The 18,935-nt window shown below is 34.0% G+C and overlaps 1 pseudogene; it reads right to left on the bottom strand.

Annotated features, from left to right (window-relative positions):
* LOC134370423 (charged multivesicular body protein 4c-like) overlaps positions 1 to 17,899 on the bottom strand; it is a 135,520-nt pseudogene extending 117,621 nt beyond the window's left edge.
* Positions 17,900 to 18,935: the final 1,036 nt, after the last annotated feature.

The raw sequence follows: 18,935 nt of genomic DNA, 5'->3' as shown, positions 1-18,935 counted from the left end.
AGTACAGAAAAAAGGACTCCTTTGCTTGAAAGGACAGTGGAAGTTCCCCATGGAGGTTGGCATTTGAATTGACTTTTGGAGAATGAATTGTTAAATCAAAAAAGGAGAGAAGGATATTTCAAGCATGTGTATATTCAGTCATGTAAGCTGCAATTCTGTAACCAATTATGAAAGGTGAGCTTGGGAAATCATTAGGGATTTGGTTGGAAAAGTAGAAATAATTCAGACCAAGAAGAGGCTTGTGTGTCATAAAAAGAAATTACAGATTTATTGCAACATAGTAAAAAAACATTATGAAACACTCTGGATACAGCAAAGGATATGGATATGTACATGAGTTGGGATGAATAGAGTGGGAACAGTTAGGAGGTTACTGCAGAAGATGAGAAATGGTGACTTCATGAATTTAGGCAGAGCAAATGGGATTGGAAAATAGTGAAAGCCATTTAGAGGAAATTGTGACCCTTCAGATGAAGGGGATAAAGAAAATATTTATAGTCTAGAATGCTTATTTTTTTTAAAAAATATGTTTACAATGGTCATATTAGGAATGCATAAGAGCCAAGTCTGGCAGTAAAGTTAGTGAGTTCAATCTTTGTACATAATGAGTTAAAAGTGGTTGGGAGAAAATCTAAATACGAAAATGTGATTAGAATTAAAAAGATACATAAATAGGCAATTAAAATTTAGAATGGGAGCTGTTTAGGTGGCCACTGAAAACTGAAGCCTAGAAAAGGCCACTAAATAATTGGGATGGTGACATGATTCTATGTAAGTTTATGAAGTCTATAAAGGAAAAGGAAGAAGAGAATCCTTAAGAAGAGAATACAAAGTCATGTAAAAAGAATAAAAGAAGAGTGACATTAATATCATGGAAAGGAAGGGTTTTAAGGAGGAAATCTGCAAAAATGTTAAGTGATGAATACAGTTTCAGTAAGATAAATATTTAACAGGTGTCCTTTGTTGCTTTGTTGTTGTTGTTTTTTAACCTGACAATTAGTTTAGGTTTAGTGTTTAGGTATGGAACAAAACTGCAGTAGTTTAAAAATATATGATCCTTAAAGAAGTAGAGATAGGCAGCATATATTCTTTTTTTCTTTTTTTTTAGAAAATGTGGCTGCATAAGCATAGAGAGATACAGGATTATAGACAATATGACGTGCAATAAAAAGTGTTTTTTAAATTTTATTTACTTTTTTATTGTTCTCCTTATTACTGTTGTAATTTTAAGTAGGTTATTGACTGAATCATATTTATGGTTTAAGAGATGTAGTCCCAAGGAAGAATAACACTGAGAATACACTAGTCATAAGAAAAAAAATAATGGAGCAAGATGTTACTAAAGATAGAAAGAGATAACATCTAGAGAGTAGACAGAAGGATAAATTGTTGAGATGTTAGACACATTTCCAACTTAATTAGCTGCAGAAAAGGGCTGTAGCCATGAAACCTAGATTCTTTGGTGTAACATTATTGGTTATAACAAAACTCTAAGTAAAGGCTGTACATGGATATATACTATAGATAGATAGATTGACAAACACACATACACACACACACACAGATACACACATCTGGGTTTACACAAAGGAGAAAATCATAAAGAAAGCTTTGGAAGTAAAACTGAAACGGATATAATGAAACATTTACAATAGTGCCATTAGACCTATTTACACACACCTATTTAATATGTAGACATGGAAAGCAAGTGACTAGTTATGTGGTTATTGCGATAATATAATTATATTCTTATTAAGTTTTTCAGCCATCATGTTTGCAGTATCAATAAAAACTGACATATGTAAAAAAAAAATTGCCATGAATGATTTGACAAAATTTAGTGACTAATTGGTCCAAGGAAAAGAGTTAAAAATGATTTTAAGTAATGTTGCAAGCATGCAAGTTTTTCAGGTATGTTACATGCCGAAACAGGAGAACAGACCATCACAGGTAGAATGTCAATTAGGAAAAGAAAACAGAACTGAAGAAAGCAAATGCCCCAGAAATGATCTGAAGCATTTACATGCTATGCCAGGCTACTTCTGGAAAACAGAGTCTAATCTTACTCATTCACTTCATTAGAAGCACGGTGTAGTAATTGCTAATGTTACCATTTTATCAGCATGCATAATTTAGTGTTTTAAATGACATGTTTATTTATGATGTATAATATTTAAAAATTTATAAATAATAGGCATACATGAATTGAGATTCAATTACTTTAAACATGACTTTTCTAAATGTTACCTAATGAATTCTTAATGTATTTCAAGTCAATAATTTTAAGTAAATAGCTTTATAATTTTATTTTGTCATGAAAGTTTGTATTTCAATTTTATATTCAATCTGTGTTTAATAATATAAACAAATGAGTTATTAAAAAATAAAATGTGATATATCAAATATTTCCATAAAATGATTCACAACAAAAATTCTTCCCAAGTACAGTTTCAATTGGATTTTGATTAAAGATAGTCTAAACAGATAATTAACCAGTTATTCCATTAAGATGTGATTAGGTATATTTAAGTTAAAATGCTATGGCTTTCCTGAATAAGGAGAACTCTGCTATTTCTTGCCATAAATTTCTGCATATTTTAAATATCAGATATATTAGAATACATATATTATTGGCATCTAGAAGAATTAAGATGCAAAGGCAAGTTATTGTTATAAAGCTAAGAAAAAAGTATCAGTCTCATTTCAAGTCAATACCTAAAAATGTTTCTTTCAATATATTTTACTCAACCATATTTTCTACAGATAGCAATGAACTTAAATGTCTAATAGGTGAAATATAAAAATAAATATAAACAAAAACAAACCATCTTCAATAGAAAGAGTCAGTGAAGCATAAATAAGTTGTTTTATAAAGCGTGATTTAATCTCCTCTCTGGAATAAATCTGCCAGTTGCTACTCTTCACAAGATCATTTTTCCACAAACTTAACATCCTACTTAGTACCTAAATTATCTTCTCACATTTAAACACATTGAATTTATTATTTGAAATGATTGGCCAATATGCTTTTATCAATCATCTAATAACATAATAATATGCATGCAAAAATAAATATTCATGGACAAGAGACTACAAAATTCCACTACTTTACAATAAATATTTTTTAAATACCTAGAAAATAAGTATTTTAGAATATTTAGAATATTTAAAAATTTCTAATGTATATGTACATAGTATGCACGATATATGCATGCATACCTAAATATTCACATGCACAAATTATACTCGTTTATGATCACATTTTATATCATATTAGAGAAAAATCAATAGCTCACAGTATATGTCTGTCTTTACCATGTAGGCATTTATCTTCTTTAAAAACAGTGCAGAACAAACAAAAATCTATTTTGTATCTCTAGAATTGAAGACATTGAAACAGATTTATATATGATTTATATATCATTTTTCAAAAAAAATCAAGTTTCATATTAATTTGCTTTTCGTTTAAAAAGATATGCAACAAAGAGCTGTGCTTTGGTATGTTACCAATTTTGCTTCTCTACGTCAGATTCTGGAAAATAGAAGAAAAATTAACTGACTGAAATGTATGAGAAAACTTCAACATAGTCCATAAGATAAGCTATTTACATAGCGCTTTATGTTAGAGTCATGATCCCAACATTAAAAAGTACATTCTAACCAAAAAGTACAAATTTGGACATCTAACCTTCCCTACAGTTTCATTCACATAGAATATTTCAGGTGGTTAATTCAAATCAGTTTTCCATAATAATTTATTGTGAATTAAGCACTCATATTGGTATTTGTAAAGACTCCAAATTGCTGTTCATTTTTTTTCTTTTTTTTTGACCTCTTAAAACTATTTTTTTTATTCATCAGACCTTACCAAAATAGAAAAATTACAGTTAAAATAGAATTATGAGACAACCCATTTTAAGACAGATTCTTTCCTTGATGTCATTCAAGTCAGTTAGATGAATTTGGTTAATGAGAACATTTGGGTAAATAGATGTTATTTTCCTTTCAATAAATATTTTTCTAGGAAATCACAACTGTTATTAAATATTCAGAATTCAGTATATGTTTTTATCCTTCCATGGAGGTAATGATAGCTTGATATTGTAATCATTTGGCATTATAACTGTACATTTATCATACACAAGAATACAGGAATGACATAATACAAGGTAGTCAAATGACTTTACAATGTACAAGTTTAAATATTCTAATAGTAGGTAATACATCCTATGGAGAAAATATTTCTATCTGAGTGAATACTAGGTTCATTTTAATGTATCTGACAGAAATAAATTGATACACAGGAACAACACAAATAGCTTTTTATTTTATTAACTACCTCATGGATCATTTATTGAGATAAACAGAAATTTTCTGAACATTTCGTATGATTGTACTTTAAAGAACATGTGCAAGCCATTCATTTATTTGTACTTAAAACTGAATTATTAACTCCCATTTTTATGCTCTTACAATAAAGGAAAATTGTTAAATCAACCATTATAAATCTCTCTATATAGAGTAATTTCTAACTGCACTGGTTGTTATTGTCCTTTAAATATAAATATAGTTGATACTGACATAAAAGTATTTTATGATTTATATTTAATATATAAATAATTTGCTCAGAATTTTCCTTTAAAGTGAAATGATAGCACTGACAAATTTTCAGGTTGTTCCACGGTTTAAGGTGGTTATCATCTACAAAACTGCTGCCTGAGTAGACATTACAATTATTTTGATTATGAGGAAAATTAGACAATTAAGAAAATGCAATAAAGGATGACTTGGAATTCCTAGAATATTTAGAACTTTGGCTGTAGTTTCCTTTATCTGTATCTACTATTTTCATCTTCTTAAAATGGTCGATTTCTTTATTTCCCAAACACAACAGGGGTAAACACCCTTAGGAATCCTTTCCTTCAATTTCTATTAAATTTAGATTTCCTCTTTTAGTATTGCCGCAGTACCTAAAATAATGTAGGAATGTAATTTAGGAGAATGTAGATATTTTATTGTACAGTGAACTGAGAGTATCAGGGGGTATATAGATCATGAAATCTGAATTTTCTTTATGACTATCATCTACAACCGGAATTAAAATAGATGCGTCTTGAAGAAAAAAAAAAAACTGTTTAGCAATATCAGGCATCCACTTGGAATAGTCTATCATACCCAAATGAACTTTTACCAGATTCAAAGAGCTAACTATTAAATAAGAATTTAATTATATTTATTAAAATGAAAAATGTAATTTTCAAGCAAATTGGGTACTCATGGTCTTTGATCAACAAATTCTCTCATGCAACCAATCTACATAAAAAGACAAATTAAAAGCATGAAATTGGCCTACAGACAGGATCTCAGAAAAAAGGAGAGTAGATGAGCGATCTTCAGGGCTAATGTTGTCAAGTAAACTTATCCTGATATATCCAGCTTTTCCACAGATAATGCCACTGTTCCACACAGACTGCTGTTTTTGTTCTTATGGGTCAAGAAACCCACTCCTGTGAACACACACACACACACACACACACACACACACACACACACACACACACAACTTTAAACACTCAATTCTTTCCATATTTTTACTGACCCTTAGCCCGACCAACTCACTTATAAAAGGACGGAGACGAAGACCTTTTTTTTTTTTTTTTTTTGTATTTTGTAAATTTTATAAAACCTGAAGAATATGTCCAATAAGAAGCTTTACTTTTGAAAAAGAATTATTAAACAATACATGTAAGATTTACCCAAAGAGCAAAATCAGTACAGCAAGTATCCCCCAAAATAGTTTATGTAAGGGAGGACTCTGAAAATAAATGAAGTAAAGGGTTCAACTCAAGAGAGAGAGGAATGCTGTTAACCTCTTACTTCCAAGGGGCAGGGAAGTGCTCCCCTCAACCTGAAGATCCAAGGAAACACTACAGGGAAAAAGAGAGTGACTCTGAGAAGGGAAGAGACACTCTCTCTTTCTGCAGGAGGGAAACTAGTGAGAAGTCTAAGAGAATATGTTCCCTGGATAGGGGTGGGGGCATTGTATCTGTTTTTGCTTTTTGAATAGAAAGTATTAAGATGAGACTTTATTGGAATTGCTCAAGATTTCAGGGAAAGAAGACAAGGCAGGGATCAGTTAGGTTTCATTTCTGTCATTTGCATTGGCAAAAAATCATGATGCTACTTTTGAGCCTTGTGTGAATACCACTGTGATATGTAAATGGAAAGCAACTTGACAGGATTTTGACCAGAGGATGTCTGCTTTGGTGAGGAAATTTAGAACAGAAAACTGAAGGTACATTACTTAGGGGAATAAACAATAGTGGTAGTAGATTCAATCATATCAGTGAATGGCACAGAGGAAGAGGCAGTGCCTTCTGCCTATCATTAATAAAGAAAACTTTACTCATGGTTAGATCACAGCAGCACCAGTCATTTAAGAACTTGCATCATTTCCTCTACTTCCACTTCCTCCAATTCATTACCCTGGAGGAGCTAGCCTTAGGAAATGGGGGAGGAAAGAAGCAGGTAGCAAGGTGAAATCAGGTACAGACTTGCTCACTTCAGGTCTCCAATCCACAGGGTAAACAGGGACCACAAGCTTAAGAAACTTGAAATTGCGTGTGAGGTTTTCAATTAAATTGGACTAGTGTTTTTCTGTTTTTAGCCTATTTAAAAAAAAAAAAAAAAAAAAAAAACTTAAAATAACCAAAGAGCTGCAGGACTACAGTACTATATATTTGAAGGTGTTGGTAAAAGAGAAAAGTATGTAGTTTCCTGATTACAGGGCAATGAATTCAGTCAATTTAATGAAATAGTTTTACTTTCTTTTTATATAGTTATATTAATATGTGCTTTAATGCATATCTTCTGCAGTGGATTGAATTATGTCCCCCCAAACCTCGTTGAAGCTTGAACTGTGTCCCCCAAATTTTATGTATTAGAAATTTTGCCCCAGGGCTGGCCTGTTCCTCACTTGGGAGAGTGTGGTGCTGGTAACACCCAGGCCCGGATCCTATACAGGGAAGGCTGGTTGGCTCACTGGGTGAGCATAGGGCTGACAACACCAAGTCAAGGGTTAAAATCCCCTTACCAGTCATCTTACAAAAAAAAAAAAAAAAAAAAAAGGAAGGAAGGAAGGAAGGAAGGAGAAAGAAAGAAAAAGAAACTTGGCCCCCCACTGTTACTGCAAAGAGGGTGGGAAATCCTATTATGCTAATTGTAAGATGGGGCCTTGAAGAGGTGATTAGATTATAGGGCCATGTAGTGGCGAATGGGTTAAAAATGGTGATCAGGGGTGTGGTTCTGAGGACTTTAAAAGAGGAGGTAGGAGAGTCTGTCTCCCTCTCTCTTGCTCTCTCTACTTCCACCGTCTTGCAATGTGAGACCCCTAGTTCACTGTTGCAGCCACCAGATGGACTTTGGACTTCCCAGCCTCAGAAACTGTAAGCAATAAATTTTGTTTTCTTTATAAATCACCCAGTTGCAGGTATTCTGTTATAGCAACAGAAAACAGACTAATACAGAAAATTGGTACCGATGATAATCTTTGGATGTGTTGTCCCCTCCAAAACTCATGTGGAAATTTGATCTCCAATGTGGCAGAGTTGGAAACCGATTGAGTCATGGGGGCTGATCCCTCATGAATGGATTAATGCTCTCCCTGGAGGAGGGGGACTAATGAGTGAGTTCTCCCTCTGTAAATTCCCACGAGAGCCTGTTGTTTAAAGGACCCTGGCACCTCCTCTGTTCTTTATAAGTTACCCAGTCTCAGGTAGTTCTGTTATAGCAACAAAAAATGGACTAAAACATCTTCTGTACTCTCTGATTCTTTTTCTTTTTTCTTTTTTTTTCTCTTAAATGAAGCTCCCTCAACAGATACACAATAATCTGATAACTTGAAATTACTACGATTTATTTGTAAGTAGCTAGTCTTCCTCCATGGAATAAAATCAGACAGGGAAGATGAAGACAGTCTGCATACCACTTCCATTCTGAAATAATTTTTTATTAAATAAAAATTTCTTAATGGGCACTTTGGCATGAAACACATTCCTGGGATTAATAAAATAGTAAGAACTCTTGTACATTGCAAAATGTCTGAAATGTGAGGTATATTGAGACTGATATCACAGTACTTTAATTCCCACTTCAGAGCTAAATCATGGTACAGACATATTTCTGTATCCGTGAGGTATTGGTTCCAGAACCCCACCACCACCATCAAAATCTGTGGGTGCCCAAGTCCTTTATATAAAATGTCATAGTATTTGCATATAACCTACACACATCATCCCGTATACTTTTTAAGACATCTCTAAATTACTTACAACACCTAATACAATGAAAATGCCCTGAAAATAGATGTTTTACTGTATTGTTGCTTTCATTTGTATAATTTTTGTTGTTGTATTGTTCTTCTTTTTATAAATTTTTTTCCCAATATTTTCGAGGTGCAGTTGGTTCACTCTGTGGATGCAGAATCTGCAAATGAGGGGGACTGATTTTAATTATGAAAATGATTGTAATATTTAACAATAACATCATTCTATGTACACAGAAAATTACACAAATAATGAAAATTGTGTCCAGTTAGTTATGCCTATGGCCACGTTCTGAGAAGTTTCTTATACACACTTTAACACGTTTTTATGAGCTGGTGCTCTGTAATTGAGCTAGCAGGACCTGTAAAGACAGCCATGAGAAGAGGACTTATTCACACGTGCTGCACTCATAAGGGGACACACCACACATCAGGGGATGCTCTCATCCCAATGGGGCCCTATAATACATGGTGACTGACTCACCCCACCACAGATCAAAGGACAGACAACGCAAAACTATGAAAGAAAATGTTGAGCCATGTGGAAGCAAGGGCCCTGAGTGAGCAAAAAAGGTCAAAGACAGAGACAGGAAGAGAAAGTCTCTTATTTGGTAGCATATGAGCAGGGAGAAAGGATGTGGATTCCAGAGCAGCGCTGGTCATGAGAACTGTTTTCAAACTGTTTTCTACATTTGTAACTAGAATAATGATATATAATGTCTCATTTTTTTTTCCAGGGTGGCGTGGGGGGAGAAGTAGTGACACATGTTAGAAAACATATTATTGTAACATAGTAAGCCAATTATATAAATTGAGTAAACTACTGGGAAGAAAATGCAATATTTGAAATGCAGTCATACAGAAAATTGTCCCCAGATTGAATTAAGTGTAAGCTGTTTGTTGGGACTCATTCTAAATTTATCATCTCATGTTTCATGCTAAAAATTAAATGTTATCCAAGTTAGACTAATCTCGTTTTTACACTTCCCTTGCCTTCTTTTCATTCCCTTTGCAAGCACATTTCTCCTAAAATTATATTGCCTATCAGAGATAGTATTTATTTTGGGGGTAACTCCAGCACAAATGACATCCTTGGTAAATTATATTTACTCACAGCAAGTAAAGGAAGCAATGATCAGATGAATGACATAAATGTTTCTTTATATATATATATATAAGTGATTAGGTGGATAATACAGTAAACAGGTGAAGAGTATTTTGAAACAAGTTCTTAAAGTGTCACATTCTATGAAACACACATTTTTAATTGTTACTAGTTGCCACAGTTATAGCAGCCAAAATTTGAGTAGAAAAGACATCACTTTTGATTTGATGTCATGAGTATTTTGCAGTTATGTAATAATTATGGTTTCCATTTTATTAAATTGAACTACAGAAAACTGACTTTTATGTATGTTAAAAAAAAAAAAAAAAAAAAGACATCACTAAGCAGCCATTTCATATGATTCAACCTAAAAGGAGACCTTGATTCAATGATCTAGATGCAAGTGTATGGGATGGGGGTGAGTAGGGAATGGCTCTTTTTATTGTCTGCTTTCACAATTATATGTTGTCTGTATATTGTATATATAGTGCATATGTATATAAATATATAAGGGGTCTTCAAAAAGTTCATGGAAGGTTTTGTATTATTTTTTAATTTCATATTTCCACAAACTTTTAGAAGTGCCCTCATATATGTATTTATATATATATACATATATATATAAATCAATTTTTAAATCTAATGGCCTGTTAAAATGTATCTTAATGATAAACATTTTTAACATTTAATGTCATGTTTAATTAATTAAACGTGCCCTATAACTAGCTCTATGCACACTATTTGGGCAATTGTTGTTTCTTTGTCAGACAAAAGCTACAATCATGAGAGAAGGAAATATACTCTACAGAGAAACAGTTACCTAGAAGCAAAAGCCATATATCCCTGTCCTGTTCAACTCATAAACCAGAGCTAGTATTCTAAGACTCTAAGCTGAGTCTCATAACTAGTACTTAATGAAAAATATACACCTAAAATTGCAACTAAAAGCAACTTTTGCTTTCTGAGGTAATTTACTTCACTAGCAAAATATCACTACATACTGGCAAGGTAATTAAATACTCTAAGAATACATGGGATGTATACAGAAATGCACATTAAATTTGTAAGAAGAAGAATGGATAGTAATCCAAGAATCAGTTAAAGATGACTTAATTTTTTAGGTTCCATTTTCTTTTTTTTTTTTTTTTCTTGAATTTTTTTTTTTTTAATTTTATTTTGTCGATATACTTTGTGGCTGATTATTGCTCCCCATCACCAAAATCTCCCTCCCTTCTCCCTCCCCCCCAACAATGTCCTTTCTGTTTGCTTGTCATATCAACTTCAAGTAATTGTGGTTGTTATATCTTCTTCCCCCCCCCCCGGTTTTTGTGTGTGTGTGTGTGTGTGTGTGTGTGTGTGTGTGTGTGTGTGTGAGTTTATATATTAATTTTTAGCTCCCACCAATAAGTGAGAACATGTGGTATTTCTCTTTCTGTGCCTGACTTGTTTCACTTAATATAATTCTCTCGAGGTCCATCCATGTTGTTGCAAATGGCAGTATTTCATTCGTTTTTATAGCTGAGTAGTATTCCATTGTGTAGATGTACCACATTTTCCATATCCACTCATCTGATGATGGACATTTGGGCTGGTTCCAACTCTTGGCTATTGTAAAGAGTGCTGCGATGAACATTGGGGAACAGGTATACCTTCGACTTGATGATTTCCATTCCTCTGGGTATATTCCCAACAGTGGGATAGCTGGGTCGTATGGTAGATCTATCTGCAATTGTTTGAGGAAACTCCATACCATTTTCCATAGAGGCTGCACCATTTTGCAGTCCCACCAACAATGTATGAGAGTTCCTTTTTCTCCGCAACCTCGCCAGCATTTATCGTTCAGAGTCTTTTGGATTTTAGCCATCCTAACTGGGGTTAGATGGTATCTCAGTGTGGTTTTGATTTGCATTTCCCAGATGCTGAGTGATGTTGAGCATTTTTTTCATATGTCTGTTGGCCATTTGTATATCTTCCTTAGAGAAATGCCTACTTAGCTCTTTTGCCCATTTTTTAATTGGGTTGCTTGTTTTCTTCTTGTAAAGTTGTTTGAGTTCTTTATATATTCTGGATATTAATCCTTTCTCAGATGTATATTTTGCAAATATTTTCTCCCACTCTGTTGGTTGTCTTTTAACTCTGTTAATTGTTTCTTTTGCTGTGTAGAAGCTTTTTAGTTTGATATAATCCCATTTGTTTATTTTTCCTTTGGTTGCCCGTGCTTTTGGGGTCGTGTTCATGAAGTCTGTGTCCAGTCCTATTTCCTGAAGTGTTTCTCCTATGTTTTCTTTAAGAAGTTTTATTGTTTCAGGGTGTATATTTAAATCCTTAATCCATTTTGAGTTGATTTTAGTATACGGTGAGAGGTATGGATCTAGTTTGCTTCTCCTGCATATGGATATCCAGTTATTCCAGCACCATTTGCTGAAGAGGCAGTCCCTTCCCCAGTGAATAGGCTTGGTGCCTTTGTCAAAGATCAGATGGCAGTAAGTGTGTGGGTTGATTTCTGGATTCTCTATTCTATTCCATTGGTCAGTGTGTCTGTTTTTATGCCATAACAGTACCATACTGTTTTGGTTATTATAGCTTTGTAGTATAGTTTAAATTCAGGTAGTGTTATGCCTCCAGCCTTATTTTTTTTGCTCAGCATTGTTTTGGCTATGCGTGGTCTTTTATTGTTACATATAAATGACTGGATAGTTTTTTCCATTTCTGAGAAAAATGTCTTTGGAATTTCGATGGGGATTGCATTGAATTTGTATATCACTTTGGGTAGTATGGACATTTTCACTATGTTGATTCTTCCAATCCAAGAGCATGGGATATCTTTCCATCTTCTTGTATCCTCTCTACTTTCTCTCAGCAGTGGTTTGTAGTTCTCATTGTAGAGATTTTTCACCTCCTTGGTTAACTCAATTCCTAAGTATTTTATTTTTTCGGTGGCTATTGTAAATGGGCAGGCTTTCTTGATTTCTCGTTCTGCATGTTCACTATTGGAGAAAAGAAATGCTACTGATTTTTGTGTGTTGATTTTGTATCCTGCTACTGCACTGAAATCATTTATCAACACCTTTCAATAACAACTCTTAATGTAAAAGGCTTAAATTCCCCAATCAAAAGACACAGACTGGCTGACTGGATCAAAAAGGAGGACCCAACTATATGCTGCCTACAAGAGACCCACCTCACCCATAAAGATTCACACAGACTAAGAGTGAAAGGATAGAAAAAGATTTACCATGCAAACAGAAAAGAAAAACGAGCTGGAGTAGCTATTGTTATATCTGACAAAATAGACTTTAAACTAAAAACCATAAAAAGGTTCCATTTTCCAGGAAGCCCTTTAACAGGAACATTTTTTGACAAGAAATCGAACTGCTCCTTCTGAATTGCTCAGTCTCAATGCTAATTATCTTTTGTAATAATTGTGTTCTCCATTAATATTAATTAAACTCAAAATGAAATGTTAAAAATTGTTGTCACTAACACATATTTTAATGGTTCATTATATTTAAAGATAGAAGAGTACACATACATATACATACATACATATATATATATATAGAGAGAGAGAGAGAGAGAATTGGTTGTGAGTTAAGCACCTTTGCTTTAAATTTAAATAAAAACTTTTAATTAGTACTTAAGCCGTATAGATGTAAGTACTACCTGTTATGGAAAACAGGAGCATAGCACCCATTTGTAATCAATATAAAATCCAAGTGACTATAACTCAGACAGACATTCAGTACCTTTTGCATTGCAATATGGTCACTGATGTTTTATAGAACAACAATCACTACGTAAAAATTACTGAGCCAGATTGTGTCAAGTTCTTTCAGGAACAGATGCGGAGTTTTTATGGTTCACCCAAGAGTAGGAAGCGCATTATCATCTCTAGAGTACATACACTAAAACAATTATAAAGATGCCAAAATTATATGATTGCTCCAGTCTTTTTTCAAAAGGTGTGGTAGAAATTTGCCATGTCTGTAGTCACACAGCAAGTTTTGAACATTTCTCATTCATGTTTGAGGAAAGTCTCATATCATGACATTTCTCACCAAAGAAAACTCAGAAATTTGCTTTTCTAGTCTCTTGTACAGCTAGAATACTTTGCAGTGTTTCTACCTTTTCTAATCCTAAATACAGGACTCTTGTCCAGAAAAGAGCAACATCAGCAGCAAACACCATATCTGGCAAGAGCAATGGCAGAATCCCCAGGGCTTCAGGGCTAAAAGCAAAGCAAGCTCCTGGTGGCTAGTGCCCACATCAGCAGTATAAGCTGTGGAGACTCTGCCCAGTCCTGTCCAGTAGGGTCTTTGCTGGAACATCCCTACATTGGGATGTGTGGCCATGTGATAGTTTCCATGCCTGACTTTATGACCCACCCAAAGATCCAAATAACTTCCAATAAATTCTATTTTTACTTCGATTATATAGTTTCTTCCTTTTCTTTTTTTTATCTAGGAATCTGACCTATCAAAAATTGGTGCCAAACAGGCTATAGGCAATGAAATCTCAAGGGAATGGAAATCCAGTGCTAATTATCAGGCCTGATTTTGTTACCAAGCTGGAAAAGACCCAGCTGATATTGAAGGATGAGATTCTGGCTGTCCCTGGCAGACCGTCGCAAAGGAGTTATTTAAAATTTTAACTATGGTTACTGATATAATCTACCTATATTTATGGTTTCTAGAGGTACAACATTGGCATGCAGAATACGAGTTCTGTAGGATAGGCTGATTGTTTCCAGTTGTACTGTAGCATTAGAGAAAAATAATGACTGCTCCCCCTAATTTCTCAACTCAAACTGATCAGATAAACAGGAGTTATTTATGGCTGTGCTGAAAGAATTTACTTCCCAGTCACTGTAGAACTAAAGGAGTTAAAGATTAAATTCATAAATGGCAGAATTATAATGTTAATTGAATTGTCAGCTTCACCAGTTATTTTATTTGAAACTCAGGGAATTATTGTTCAAGTGTGAGACTTTGAGAATGGGATTGGAGAAATATGGGAAGTACAGATCATTCAGAGTATAGCATATCCACAAACCCTACTGAATTTCCCTTGCCAGCAATATTCATCCCTCTGCCTTTCTCTCATGTGTCTGTTTCTACTGTACTTAAATGCCCTACAATGACCCATCTGAGATAGATGTCTATGGGCATGTCAGTCTTTCTCAGTCTCACCCCAGCCTCACTTCATTGCCTACAGTTTTAGACTCAAGTTGGTTCCTGTTTGCTTGGGAGTGGATGAGTTGGAGCAAACCCGGAATAAAGCTTGCTTTGCAAAATAATTGCATGATTTCTCTACCAAAAAGGTAGAGAATGTACATGGGAATGGATCCCAAAGATTTTAGAACATAACACAATATGGGAGCTGATATGCATATACATACCAAATAATCTGAATTCAATGCTCTATTCAGAGTGGACAAACTCTCTGTAAAATGGCAGATAGTACATATTTTAAGTTTTACACACTGTATGATTTCTGTCATAACTACTCTGCTTTGTTACTGTAGCCAGGAAATAGCCACTGATAATACATAAATAATGAAACTGTGTCCCAATAAAACTTTTGGTAGCATGCTGAGTTTGACCTGCTGGCTGTAGTTTGCCGACTCCTGTGCTTGCTAATGCGTTATTAGTGATCATCAGTGTCTATGTGGTTCACTGAAATTTCTGCATCAGAGTAAACAAAAGCTAAATTAGTTTGAAATGACAAGTACTGCTTCAGAAGAAATTCAAAGCCTTAGGAAAGAACTGAGTACAGATCCCCCAAATCTACCAAGCTATCAACGCCCTATTGTACAGTACAGAATTGGGAAGGGAGTCTATGTGTGGTGAAGTGGTGAAGATAGTCCAGACTTGGAACTATTATCATGGTCTTTCACCTGGTCTCTGATAAATTATTATACAGTCCTAAAGCTTCTTGAATGAAGCTTAATGCTATTACTGTTAGGAAGGACTATGTAAGAACTTTACAGTTGTATGCTCTAAATATTTCTTATAGCTTTCCTCAAAGGTATCCATGGCCAATTGTTAAAGTAATTTTACACACAGGTTTGAGAGTTACTTAGAACAATCAGTCATTATTAGAAACTCTCTAGCTAACACAAATATATGAGAACCTGGCATGTCACTGTCAATCAATAGCATGTTTACCAGGGTTCAGGCAATTAATGTAAGTTTTGAACAAGTTCAACTCAGGTACATCCACTTGAACCTGGAACATCGTCTGTACTTATGTACCCAGTTCCTGAAAAAAGAGCTATAAATATTTTCTCATCAATTTCCAGAATTGCCATATTCCCTCTCTGATTCATGGTTAGAGAAAGTCAGGTGGAAGCCCCAGAAGTCTCTCTTCCTATCAAAATAGTAAATTAAAATATCTATCTTATTTCTGAGATAATTGTACTGATTAGTGCCAAGTGTGAAAGATGTAAACCATTTGTTATTACTTTTCTTTTGTACTTGCAAAAAACAGATTTACATAATTTCAGTGGATCTTCATAAACACAATCAGATGGTCCTCCAAATGTGCTTGGGTACACTTTAGTGTGTTTGGGTATGTTTAACGTGTTCGAGTTTGTTTAACTTGAGTAAATATACCTGGCATCTGATATACAACTGTTGATCTAGAAATTTGTGGCTTTTTCTACATTTGATTAATTCAAATATTTTTAAAAATGTTCATGTATGACAAGAATCTGGATACATTTTTGTCTTATAATCATGGAAATGCAAAATTTCTGTCACTGTGTCAATTTGTCTGCAAGGAGTTAAGTATTTTCTTATTCCATTTAATACCATGATGACCTATTACTGTGATCATATCATGCTAATACTAAAATGAAAGTAATAAGTAGTAGGTGCACTAAATATTTTGGTAAGGTCTAGATAAAACAGAGACTGACACTTTTGAGTTTCTGGGTGTCCAGACTCTTGGATATTTTGGGAAATCCACTCCATATAAAAGGTAATTTATTGCCCCTTACAGTCTCTACCACTAACAAAGAACGCAACAAAAAGGGCCAATGCTTGATGGACTTTAAACATTGGAAACAACAAAAATCACATTGGAATGTTCTGCTCAGGTCCATTTCCTGAGTGACCTAAAAGTCTTCTGCTTTTGAGAGGGTTCTAGAGCAAAAGAAGTCACTCAGCAAACTTGCGTTATACATTATGCAAACAGTTCTGTGATATTGCTCCAGTGACCCAGTAAGTCCAAGAAAACTTGAAATTTCTGTTATAAATCACAATATACAACTTGCTTTCATGGAGCTTACATTCTAATGATGCAGATAGACAACATTAATAATTTTATTTCTAACACACCTTGGATCTTACATTTTTTTGTTGTTTATTATTTTCTATCTGGACATTAGAATACATGCTTTGTGAAGGGAGAGTTTTGTGTTCTTTTTCTTTGTTTTGACTTTTTCTCACTTGTTCCTAGCCATAACCTCAGAGTCTGGCACACAGTAAAAACCCACAATTTAGTTGTTCAATAATAGTATTTTAAGTGCTACAGAAATGCTTTTAAAAGTTCAGAATGGAGGAGAAAGACAATGACATATGGTTAGGGTCAAGGGCAACATTTCAGTATTTCTTTAGGAAAATATTCTGACAGAAATGAGTCTTTAACAGACCCCAAAGTTGGTGAGACATTATTCTAGTCAGAAGCAATATGAATGGACAAGTTCCTGAGATCAAGTGAACTTTGTGTGTTTGAGGAAAAACAGAAAAGACAAATTACTTGGTAAAGTAACAAAAGGAGATGATGGCAAGACACAATTTTGGAGAAGTGGGCAGAAAATAAATCATTATAGGGTTTTATATGGCATGACGAGGAATTTGGATTTATTGTGAGACAGAATGGGACAACACTAGATTTTTAAATAAGAAATTTATGTGGTTAGATTAATATTTTTAAAGATCTCTCTGACTTCTGTATAGCCTTGGCTGCAGGTGGAGAATCAGTTAGGATAAGGTGGTTATAGCACAATGAAGAACTGATGATGGCTTAAGTCACATTGGTATTGTGGTGGTAGTGGGCTAGGGCAGAAGTGGTAATGATCACGGTAGTAGTATTGAGCAGTGTGATTGCGGATTTGTTCATGGTGTTAGTGATAGTGGTGGCAGTGGACTAGGGTGATTAATGATGGTAGTAGTGGGGGTGATGGTCATAGCAGAGGTAGTGATAGTAGCGGTAGAAGTTTTCTCAACTTCCTCCTTGTGAAATAAAGTTATGTGCCTCCTAGAATGGCTGGAAGGATTAAATTATCTAAAACATTAAAACAATTAGAAATTTTTGAGAGCTAAGTGAGCATAAAATAAATTCTGAAAATATATTATTTTATTTCCAAAGGCACCAACCTAACTTACCTGTTCCACCTTCTGACGCTGTATAATATGTCCACTCACATGAAGTGAAATTCTCTTCTCTGGTAACAATGAATCATCCATTTTCCATTGAACATGCTTTGTTCTTTTCTGAACATCACACTTTAAATGAGTGATTCACCTTGCTAAGACACTTCAGTTTCTCATCTTCAACTATATGATTAATATATACCTTTCAAAGTGCGTTAAACATTTCTTAGGACTTTTGAAGACTTTTCTCCACCCTTCAATAAAACAGGATCTTAGTATGAATAAATATCTGCTCCAATGTTCTTCTTCAATCGTGTAGTATTTGATTATTTATTAAGTTATGAAAATAAATAACCAAAAATATATATATTTAAAATACAGCAATGTATGCATGCACAGTAGAATACAGGGCACTTATGTTTATAGTCACATGACTAAATCTCATAATTTTGTGATTATAGAAGAACGTGTACAACTGCATTCTTGCAAAACTAAAAATTCAACAGGCATAACCACATCACCTTCAATATTATAAAAGCCAAGAAACAAACAAAAGTAATACCTCACAAGAACTTTAATTTTTCCCCCCTCAGGGATTTCCAAAATACCTCTATAATACTTAAGGCACAATGTTTTTGTTTTTGTTATCTTCTTTTTCCTTGTAGTTTTTTGCTTGGATCAAAACAATATAAGAGAAAATAGAGAAAAGGCATCAAACTCCTTTGTAAAATTGAAAGTATTTCCATTACTTTAGTCACGAGTAAAGAATTGCATGTGTACTTCTTACGCGTGTAATTTGTCTTTGTTAGGACAAATAAGACTGCTGTGTGCATTGATTTATCAAGGGCAAATGTGCTAATATACTATTGTCCTCATTGAAAGAAAATCATCAGATTCCTTCATTTTGACACATAGAACATTCTGGAATAAATAGACAAAGTAGACATGTAAGTCAAGTTCATCTCAAGTAAATTTAAAGTTAGAGCAATTAATCAATGATGAGGTAATGGAATTTTAGATGAATCGCTGGGCTGATACGGATTTTGTCACGCTAATGTCATCTTGTATAACTAGGAATATCTGCAATCTGCCTTATTCTGTATAGTAATGAGAGACTTCATATATCTAT

The sequence above is a fragment of the Cynocephalus volans genome, chromosome 2, assembly GCF_027409185.1.
Source record: "Cynocephalus volans isolate mCynVol1 chromosome 2, mCynVol1.pri, whole genome shotgun sequence".
Taxonomy (NCBI): domain Eukaryota; kingdom Metazoa; phylum Chordata; class Mammalia; order Dermoptera; family Cynocephalidae; genus Cynocephalus; species Cynocephalus volans.
Note: the sequence above shows the minus strand (reverse complement) of the source record. Positions and strands in the feature narration are given on the sequence as shown.